Here is a 10691-nt window from a genome sequence, read left to right as displayed (position 1 = left end):
TCTGAGTAGGTATTAAAATTCATGGAGAAGAAATAAAAACTTTGAGGTTCGCCGATGACATTGTAATTCTGTTAGAGACAGCAAAGGACTTGGAAGAACAGTTGAACGGAATGGACAGTGTCTTGAAAGGAGGATATAAGATGAACATCAACAAAAGCAAAACGAGGATTATGGAATGTAGTCAAATTAAATCGTGTGATGCTAAGGGAATTACATTAGGAAATGAGACACTTAAAGTAGTAAAGGAGTTTTGCTATTTAGGGAGTAAAATAACTGATGATGGTCGAAGTAGAGAGGATATAAAATGTAGACTGGCAATGGCAAGGAAATAGTTTCTGAAGAAGAGAAATTTGTTAACATCGAGTATAGATTTAAGTGCCAGGAAGTCGTTTCTGAAAGTATTTGTATGGAGTGTAGCCATGTATGGAAGTGAAACATGGACGATAACTAGTTTGGACAAGAAGAGAATAGAAGCTTTCGAAATGTGGTGCTACAGAAGAATGCTGAAGATGAGGTGGGTAGATCACGTAACTAATGAGGAGGTATTGAATAGGATTGGGGAGAAGAGAAGTTTGTGGCACAACTTGACTAGAAGAAGGGATCGGTTGGTAGGACATGTTTTGAGGCACCAAGGGATCACCAATTTAGTATTGGAGGGCAGCGTGGAGGGTAAAAATCGTAGAGGGAGACCAAGAGATGAATACACTAAGCAGATTCAGAAGGATGTAGGTTGCAGTAAGTACTGGGAGATGAAGAAGCTTGCACAGGATAAAGTAGCATTGAGAGCTGCATCAGACCAGTCTCAGGACTGAAGACCACAACAACAACAACAACAACAACCAAGATCTTCAGTTATTATTAGACGATCCGTTTCTCGATTGATGTTAAGTTCTTCTGCAATCATTTCACGATAATCTTCAATCAGATCATACAAATTCACGCAACCTGGCCAAGTTGACATCCGTCCGGGGGTTGATTGTCGTCCATTGCGGTCTTCATCTTCAACATTCGTTCTGCTTCACTAAACATTTTATGCCAACTAAAAACTTGAGGTCTTGACATAAACTCCTCTCCAAAAGTTGAAGCTTACTGTAAGTTGTCGTCGCGTTTTCACCCAGTTTAACGCAAAAAGAAATGACATACCGTTGCGCAATATTATGCGGATCCATTTCTGTGACGAGAGACACAAACACGTGTTAACTTATTACAGCACAACTCATGACTGAGCAGTTGCATCGATGTGCCGCTTGGACTAGAAGCAATTTATGGACCAAGGTTAAAGATATTGTTCCTATGCATGCCTGCAGTGTTGCCACATCTTGCAAAGAAAATCAGTCTCATTGCTTTATTCTCGTATTCTCGTGGTCGACAGTTAAGATTCTTTTCATCGGTGTATGAATGTGTGCAATTTGTAGACCCATCAGAAACATAGTTTTCAAACTTACAAGTAATGTACGCTAAATATTTATTTTTATTGCTTGACCGTTATCCAGAATAAATAAATAAATAAAATCAGTGAAAAAGAAATGTAAGTCCAGAATGGCTTGCCACGAGAGCAGCAAAATGGGGCGCAAAACATCGTCGACGTACCGCTGTGCTGTAAGGGTGCTGCAAATGACAACCAAAGGGGTTCTACTATGAAAAGAAAAAGCAACCCAGACCATCACTCCTGGATGTCGGGCCGTATGGAGGGCTACAGTCAAGTTGGTGTACCACCATCATGCGGGGCGTCACCAGATACGTCTTCGGTGGTCGTAGGGGCCCAGTTCGAAGCGGAACTCATCACTGCAGACAGTTCTACTTTGGTCAATGAGATTCCAGGCCGAAGACGTGTGTCACACCCGACAGACAAGAATTAACTGGTGAAATTGTAAACGATGTTTTTCAGAAAATCATTAAGTGGTTCTCGGCAAATGGGCTCTCATTAAACTTTGACAAAACACAGTATACACAGTTCCACACAGTAAATGGAATGACACCATTAATAAGAGTAGACTTTGATCAGAAATCGGTAGCTAAGATAGAATATTCAAAATTTCTAGGTGTATGCATTGATGAGGGGTTGAACTGGAAAAAACACACTGAAGATCTGCTGAAACGTTTGAGTTCAGCTACTTATGCTATTAGTGTCATTGCAAATTTTGGCGATATACATCTCAGTTAATTAGCTTACCACGCCTATTTTCATTCTCTGCTTTCTTATGGCATCATATTCTGGGGTAACTCATCATTGAGTAAAAGAGTGTTCATTGCACAAAAGCGTGTAATCAGAATAATTGCTGGAGCTCATCCAAGATCATGCTGCAGACACTCATTTAAAGAGCTAGAGATCTTCACTGTAGCTTCACAATGTATATATTCACTTATGAAATTTGTTATTAACAATCCGAACGAATTGAAAAGTAATAGCAGTGTACATGGCTACAACACTAGGAGAAAGGATGATCTTCACTATTCAAGGTTAAATCTAACTTTGGCTCAGAAGGGGGTAAATCATGTTACCACAGAAGTCTTTGGTCGCTTAACCTAATAGCAGCAAAAGTCTGACAGATAGCCATGTAGCATTTAAAAAGAAATTAAAAGAATTTCTTAATGGCAACTCCTTCTACTCATTAGATGAATTTTTGGATATAGTAAGTGGATAATTTCCCAACCCCGACCGAAAAAAAATTAAAAATATAAGTGTCATGTAATATTTTGTGTAATGTAATATCTTGTATAGACACCTTTTATTAACCTGACACCTTTTATTAACCTGACTCGTTCCACACCGTTACGAAGTGTCGTATTCATGATCTATGGAACAAGTACTAATCTAATCTACTCTAATTACCATGGGTGCATGAACAAAGCGCCTTATTCGCAGGCCCATATGTAGCAACTTTCATTGAGAGGTCGTTGAGGAAACACTGTTGGTAGACGGTTGGTTCGCTGGACGATTAGTTGCTCAACAGTTGCACGTCTATTCGCCAGTACACAACACCGCAGCCGTCGTTCACCGCTGTCGCCTAAGGCCTATGGTGTACTTCAGTTCCCTTGGTTCCGCTTTTGGATAGCTCCATTTTGCCAAGCACTGTAGACTTTAATCACGGCGGCGCGCGAACAGTTTACAAACTTAGCCGTTTCGGAAATTCTTCCACCCTTGGCCCGGAAGCCAATTATCATACCCTTTGGTAAGACAGACAAATCTTTCCATTTCCACATTACAGCGACGAATAAACTGTTTTCCAGCGTCCCCCTAAACGCTTTGCATACCCTCCACTGCTAGTGCCGCCATCTGTCGTCTGTGAGTGGTCATTGCACGTTGACATCGAACATTGATTGATTGATTGATTTTAACAGGGGAGCTAAAACAGCTTAGGTCTGATCCACCACTGCCCGCACCGATCGCTCCCTGTATATCCAGTAAAGCCAACCAGTGCCCTTAAATAGTGAAAGGAGTCCCTTTATCAGTTTTTTATTACACACAATTTCTTCGGGTCTAGTTGTCCCGAAAATTCTGTATCTTTTACTCTCCAATGCCATGCATTCGAAGATTAGGTGTGATGCAGTTTTTTCACCCTCATCACAGATCCTACATTTAGGGTCCTCTTCCGTTATACCCATTGTGTGTAGGTGTTTTTTGAAATTCCCATGGCCGGTTATGAGTACAGTCATGAGTTCGATCTCCTTCCTGCTCAATCCCAGAATTACAGAGCTTCTTTTAAAACTTGGCTTGGGGATCATTACCGTACCATGTTTTTGTTTATTGACCTCTGTCCAATATCCTACGTGTTGTTTCCTAAGCCAGTTCCGTAGTTATAATTTGATCATAACCTTGGTGATTGTCAGGACAGGTTCCGGTGCAATAAATGGAGTTGTTGCCCCCATCCTAGCCAATCTATCGGCTTGTTCACTGCCACAGATCCCTGAGTGGCCAGGTTCACCCTATTGCTTCCCCCTCGCTCCATCAGAGCCCTGTGGCAACCTGCAACAATCTTAGATCTTGCTGCAGGAGCTGCAAATGATTTCAGGGCTGCCTGGCTGTCTGAATAGATGTAGATGCTACTGTCATTGTAGCACCTACGCATATTCTCTTCCACACATTCCCTGATTGCTATAATTTCAGCTTGGAATACAGAGGTCAGTTTCCCTAGAGAGATGATGATCTCCAGTCTTGGCTGAACCCCATACAACCCTGCCCCAACGCCTTCGTCTGTTTTCGACCCGTCGGTGAACCAAACGATGTCCCCCATACGGTGTCGAACTGTTTTTTGCCACTGCTCCCTACTTCCAATTATTATGTTGTAAGGCTTGTCGAAGCAGTTGGGAGTTATTATATAGTCGGCGGGCATTTCCCCAGCCATTCCTATATTTACCTCACTCACTATGTTAGTGAGTGATTCTGGATATCCGAATGAGACCCAGTTTTTGCCAGTTTTAAGTCTGTGTGCCCCAGCTGCTGCCTCCATCTTGACCCAAAGGTGAAGTGGAGGCATATCCAGCATGACTTCCATTCCAGCGGTTGGTGTGCTACTAATTCCGCCCGTTATGGCTAAGGAGGCCAGTCTCTGCACCTTAGCAAGCTCCTTAGCAGCAACCCGCTGTTCTACCTTCTTCCACCACAATACGTCCCCACAGGAAATCCTAGGTCTAACCACTGTGGTGTATATTCAGTGCATACCCCTGGGGCTTAGGACACAGATTTTGCCACAAGCCCTCCTAGTACTCACTAGAGTATTTTTTGCCTTGGAGCAGATGCTCGTCATGTGAGGGGTCAAAGTTAGCTTCTCATCCAAGGTTACCCCTAGATATTTCACTGTCCCCTTCACAGGTAGATTTTCATCGAAGAGCTTTTGACGTCGAGCATAGGCGATGGTCAGATTAATAGGAGTTGAACGTGAAGTGACAGTCGCTAAATTAAATAATAGAAGCTACGACCTGTTTCATGTTCAGGTAGACTGCCATACAATTTCATATAGAACCATGTCTAATAAAAGTAGTGTGATGCTGAAAAGCGACCTTTATTGGTATATTTTGTCAACTGAATTGTTTATAGCGAGACTCTGAGCTAGTAGCGAAAAATGTGGTTCACTTCTCCACAAAGCTTGAAACTCGGGGAATTTCAGTTTTTTTAGTTTGTTGGGCACTGGGGTGACCTATCCTAATGAGTGGTTTTATTAGAAACTTCCACATGCCGCCTTTTTTATGGAGTGCGAAATTCCCCACGCGGTCAAGCGGCAAATGTATATTTCTGCTTGCCTGCTGAGATCACCCATGTGTGTGCGAAACTTAATAACTTATTTTTAATGCTCCACGCTCTCCGCGTATTAACGCTGGATCCCACGTTAAGCCGAGACTCGTATTTATTACGTAGAGGCGTTACTGTGGACGCTTATACATTCGCGCTGAAGAATTGCGGGTGTAAATCCAGAATTGTAATAAATTTTCGGATACAGGATGAAGTGCCGCCAGAGACGAGTTTCGAATTATTTTTGCAGGCGTCGAGGTGTCGAAATAACCGCAGGGAGGCGAAGCTTAAACCCGAGGCAGCCCGCCGGCCGGGGTCTCGGGTTGAGGGATGCGGGCGGTTATTCTGCGGTCCGGCGAATTAACGACTGGGTGGGCCATTACTCTGCTTTATTTAGGGCGCCTAAGGAGGAACAGGGGCAGCGCGAGGCGAGGCGAGGCGGGGGCGGTGAACGAGAGGCAGCACGGGCTACCTCGCGGCACTGCGGCGCGGCGGCCCATTCAGGATGTCTGCCCTGGATGTTTTATAGCCCCTGAAACTGAAAGCGTCAAGACGTTCTAATTCAGAGTGCGCAGCTCGCATTGCGAAACCCTCCTCCGTAGCCGAGGTTACTAATGCGGTAGCGCTTGGTACTGACGCATCGAGTCTGAATCCTAGAGGTGAAAAAATTGTTATTACAGTAGAGTCTCGATTATACGACCTAAACCGGCCGCGGCAAGGTCGGATAAGCGGGAACGTCGGATAACACGGAAAACAATACAAAAAAAACAAAAAAATTAAAGTAGGCCAAAGGAGTTAAACATTTAATATATATTTATTTGTTTATTTGTCCATATAAATCACCTTTTAAGCACATATATTGTGTTGTTGTTGTTGTTGTGGTCTTCAGTCCTGAGACTGGTTTGATGCAGCTCTCCATGCTACTCTATCCTGTGCAAGCTTCTTCATCTCCCAGTACTTACTGCAACCTACATCCCTCTGAATCTGCTTAATGTATTCTTCTGTTGGTCTCCCTATATGATTTTTACCCTCCACGCTGCCCTCCAACGCTAAATTTGTGATCCCTTGATGCCTTAGAACATGTCCTACCAACCGATCCCTTCTTCTAGTCAAGTTGTGCCCACAAGCTCCTCTTCTCTCCAATTCTATTCAATACCTCCTCATTAGTTATGTAATCTACCCATCTAATCTTCAGCATTCTTTTGTAGCACCACATTTCGAAAGCTTCTATTCTCTTCTTGTCCAAACTATTTATCGTTCATGTTTCACTTCCATACAAGGCTACACCCCATACAAATACTTTCAGAAACGACTTCCTGGCACTTAAATCAATACTCGATGTTAACAAATTTCTCTTCTTCAGAAACTCTTTCCTTGCCATTGCCAGTCTACATTTTATATCCTCCCTACTTCGACCATCATCAGATATTTTGCTCCCAAAATAGCAAAACTCATTTACTACTTTAAGCGTCTCATTTCCTAATCTAATTCACGCAGTATCACCCGACTTAATTCGACTACATTCCATGATCCTCGTTTTGCTTTTGTTGATGTTCATCTTATATTCTCCTTTCAAGACACTGTCCATTCCGTTCAACTTCTCTTCCAAGTCCTTTGTTGTCTCTGACAGAATTACAATGTCATCGGCGAACCTCAAAGTTTTTATTTCTTCTCCATGGATTTTAATACCTACTCCGAATTTTTCTTTTGTTTCCTTCACTGCTTGCTCAATATACAGATTGAATAACAACGGGGAGAGGCTACAACCCTGTCTCACTCCCTTCCAAACCACTGCTTCCCTTTTCATGCCCCTCGACTCTTATAACTGCCATCTGGTTTCTGTACAAATTGTAAATAGCCTTTCGCTCCCTGTATTTTACTCCTGCCACCTTCAGAATTTGAAAGAGAGTATTCCAGTTTCATTATTCTTATAATTGCCTTTTGTTTCCTGAAAATTGTTATGGCCTGATGTACATTTCCCCAGAAAATGATACCATACTTCAGTATTGAATGTACACGAGCAAAGTATACAGCCCTAACTGTTTCTGCACTAGTACTGTTGCAGAGAATTCTTACCACATAGCTCATTTTTGCTAGTTTTGAATTTAGGGCTGTGATATGAGTGTTCCATTTAAGATTTTCCTGGATATGAATCCCAAGAAATTTAGTTTCATTGACAGCACTAATGTTTTGGTTATCTATACATATTACAGCTTCTGCCGGATTTTTATTTTGATCAGTGTGGAAATTCATGAGTACCGTTTTTTGGGGATTAACTATTAGCCTGTTTCTGGTAAACCATTCAGACGCTCCTTTTGTAATATCTTTTGCAAATGCAGTAAGATTTTCTTCATTATTCCCTTCAATCAATAGGCTGGTGTCATCTGCAAACAGTACTGGTTCAGAATCCCTAATGTGTGATGGGAAATCATTAATGTAGACCAAAAAAAGAAAGGGACCTAAAATGGAGCCCTGTTGAACACCATGACTTAATCCACATGGTTCTGAAATGTGTACCTCGAGTTCATTTCCTTCCATGTACTTAATTTCAGTTACCTGAGAGCGATATTCCAAATATGATTTGATCCACTGATTTGGCACACCTCTTACACCATACCATTCGAGCTTCCTCAGGAGTATAGTATGATCAATCACATCAAAAGCTTTTGTTAGGTCCAAGAATAAACCTGAGATATTTCTGTGGTTGTCCACTGCATTTAAGATTGAAAGTGGCAGTTTCAATTGATCTCTGTGGTCTGAAGCCATGTTGACATCCAGAAATAATATTATTCTTGTCAAAGAATTTAATTAGTTTTGAAAGGAACACTTTTTCAATAATTTTCGAAAACCCTGACAATAGAGACACAGGCTTATAGTTACCCATACATTGATGATCACCTTTTTTATATAGGGGTATTACTTTTGCCATTTTCAGTTGCTGAGGGGAGACACCACATGATAAGGATATACAAATCAAATTAGACTGAATAGATATTTACTGTGTGAACAAGTCAGTAATTGTCTTTTATTTGCCTACTGTTTGCCGTTTTCTTATACCGCTGAATAACGTAGTCTCTTAATAAGTAAAACCTCGGTAGACGATGTTTCCTCCAGTTGCTCTACATATTTTAAAGCAGTTTCTAAGGCCTTGTGTCCTTCGTTGTGAGAAATCTTGGGCGCACTTTCCTCCACTACATCCGCTTCCTCGTCTTCTTCTTTCTCGTTTACCATGTTGACTATTTCTTCATCTGTCACTACAAATTCTTCATCTTGGACAACCCATTCATTTACGTCATCTTCTGTGGCGTCAGCACATCCCGGAACTTTTCATACCAATGAAAGCAGGGTAGTATTTTCTGGTTCGGTCTGCTGCTGTAGATTTTCATCATCTGGAGAATTTTCTTGATTTTCCTGTAGCAACATTTTCCAGGATTTCGCAGTTGTCTTTGCTCCAACACTCTCCCAAGACAGGGCCACGTCGTAAGCTACGTCTTTCAGATTAATACGGCGGCAACTGCTCCAGCATGTCTTCTCCCTTGTCCATAGCATTAAGTAAAGAGAAAAGCAAGTTTCTGCGGTAGTTTCTGTTCAGTGTCTCTAAGGTCCTTTGGTCCATAGGCTGACATAAGGATGTGACATTTGGAGGCAAAAACATGGCATTTTTATCTTGATATTGAAGTTCATCTTCATTAGGATGACAAGTGGCATTGTCTAGAAGCAACAGTGCTTTGTGGACCAAGTTGTTGCCTTTCAAAAACTTTTCAGTTTGTGGCACGAAATCGTTAAAAAACCACTCTTTAAAAATGACTGAGGTCATCCAAGCATTTTTTTAGTTCTAATATTTCACCGGTAAAGCATTTTAGATACATTTTTAAATGCTCTCGGTTTTTTGGCTCACCTATCATAGACAGTTTCATTTTCAAATTTGCTGTGGCGTTACTGCATTCAAGAATTGTCACACTTTCTTTGATACGTTTGTAGCCTGGCGCTGCCTTTTCGGCCTTTGGCGCTAGTGCCTTTTTCCGGTAACATTTTGTAACTGAGACCAGTCTCGTCGCAGTTAAAAATTTGATCGCATGTTAAGTTATCCTTGTCCAATACCTTGTGAAGTTTATTCCTAAACAATTGAACAGCTTCAAAATTTGCTGAAAGCAAAGATATTAAGTTGCCGAATTCCGTATTTTTTCTTCTTCTATCGAGTCAGCCTACACTAGCTGTGAAATCAGGTTCACCTTCGTTTAGTTCGTTAGGAAACTTTAAGGCTTTTTCCTGCTTTTTCCAAAGCTGTTTCATGGAGGAAGACAGCACTGCAGTTCCTTTTCTAAATCCTCGCACGAACGAAAAAATGGCTGACATCGAAATAAGTGCCCAAGGAATAGAAAAGCAACTGAAATCACTCAACAGAGGAAAGTCCACTGGACCTGACGGGATACCAATCCGATTCTACACAGAGTACGCGAAAGAACTTGTCCCCCTTCTAACAGCCGTGTACCGCAAGTCTCTAGAGGAACGGAAGGTTCCAAATGATTGGAAAAGAGCACAGGTAGTTCCAGTTTTCAAGAAGGGTCGTCAAGCAGATGCGCAAAACTATAGGCCCATATCTCTGACATCGATTTGTTGTAGAATTTTAGAACATGTTTTTTGCTCGGGTATCATGTCATTTCTGGAAACCCAAAATCTACTATGTAGGAATAAATATGGATTCCGGAAACTGCGATCGTGTGAGACCCAACTCGCTTTATTTGTTCATGAGACCCAGAAAATATCAGATACAGGCTCCCAGGTAGATGCCATTTTCCTTGACATCCGGAAGGCGTTCGATACAGTTCCGCACTGTCGCCTGATAAACAAAGTAAGAGCCTACGGAATATCAGACCAGCTGTGTGGCTGGATTGAAGAGTTTTTAGCAAACAGAACACAGCATGTTGTTCTCAATGGAGAGACGTTTACAGACGTTAAAGTAACCTCTGGCTTGCCACAGGGGAATGTTATGGGACCATTGCTTTTCACAATATATATAAATGACCTAGTAGATAGTGTGGGAAGTTCCATGCGGCTTTTCGCGGATGACGCTGTAGTATACAGAGAAATTGCAGCATTAGAAAATTGCAGCGAAATGCAGGATGATCTGCAGCGGATAGGCACTTGGTGCAGGGAGTGGCAACTGACCCTCAACATTGACAAATGTTATGTATTGCGAATGCATAGAATGAAGGATCCTTTATTGTATGATAATATGATAGCAGAACAAACACTGGTAGCAGTTACTTCTCTAAAATATCTGGGAGTATGCGTACGGAACGATTTGAAGTGGAATGATCATATAAAATTAATTGTTGGTAAGGTGGGAGGCAGGTTGAGATTCATTGGGAGAGTCCTTAAAAAATGTAGTCCATCAACAAAGGAGGTGGCTTACAAAACACTCGTTCGACCTATACTTGAGTATTACTCATCGCCGGCT

The sequence above is a fragment of the Schistocerca serialis genome, chromosome 2, assembly GCF_023864345.2.
Source record: "Schistocerca serialis cubense isolate TAMUIC-IGC-003099 chromosome 2, iqSchSeri2.2, whole genome shotgun sequence".
Taxonomy (NCBI): Eukaryota; Metazoa; Arthropoda; class Insecta; order Orthoptera; family Acrididae; genus Schistocerca; species Schistocerca serialis.
Note: the sequence above shows the minus strand (reverse complement) of the source record.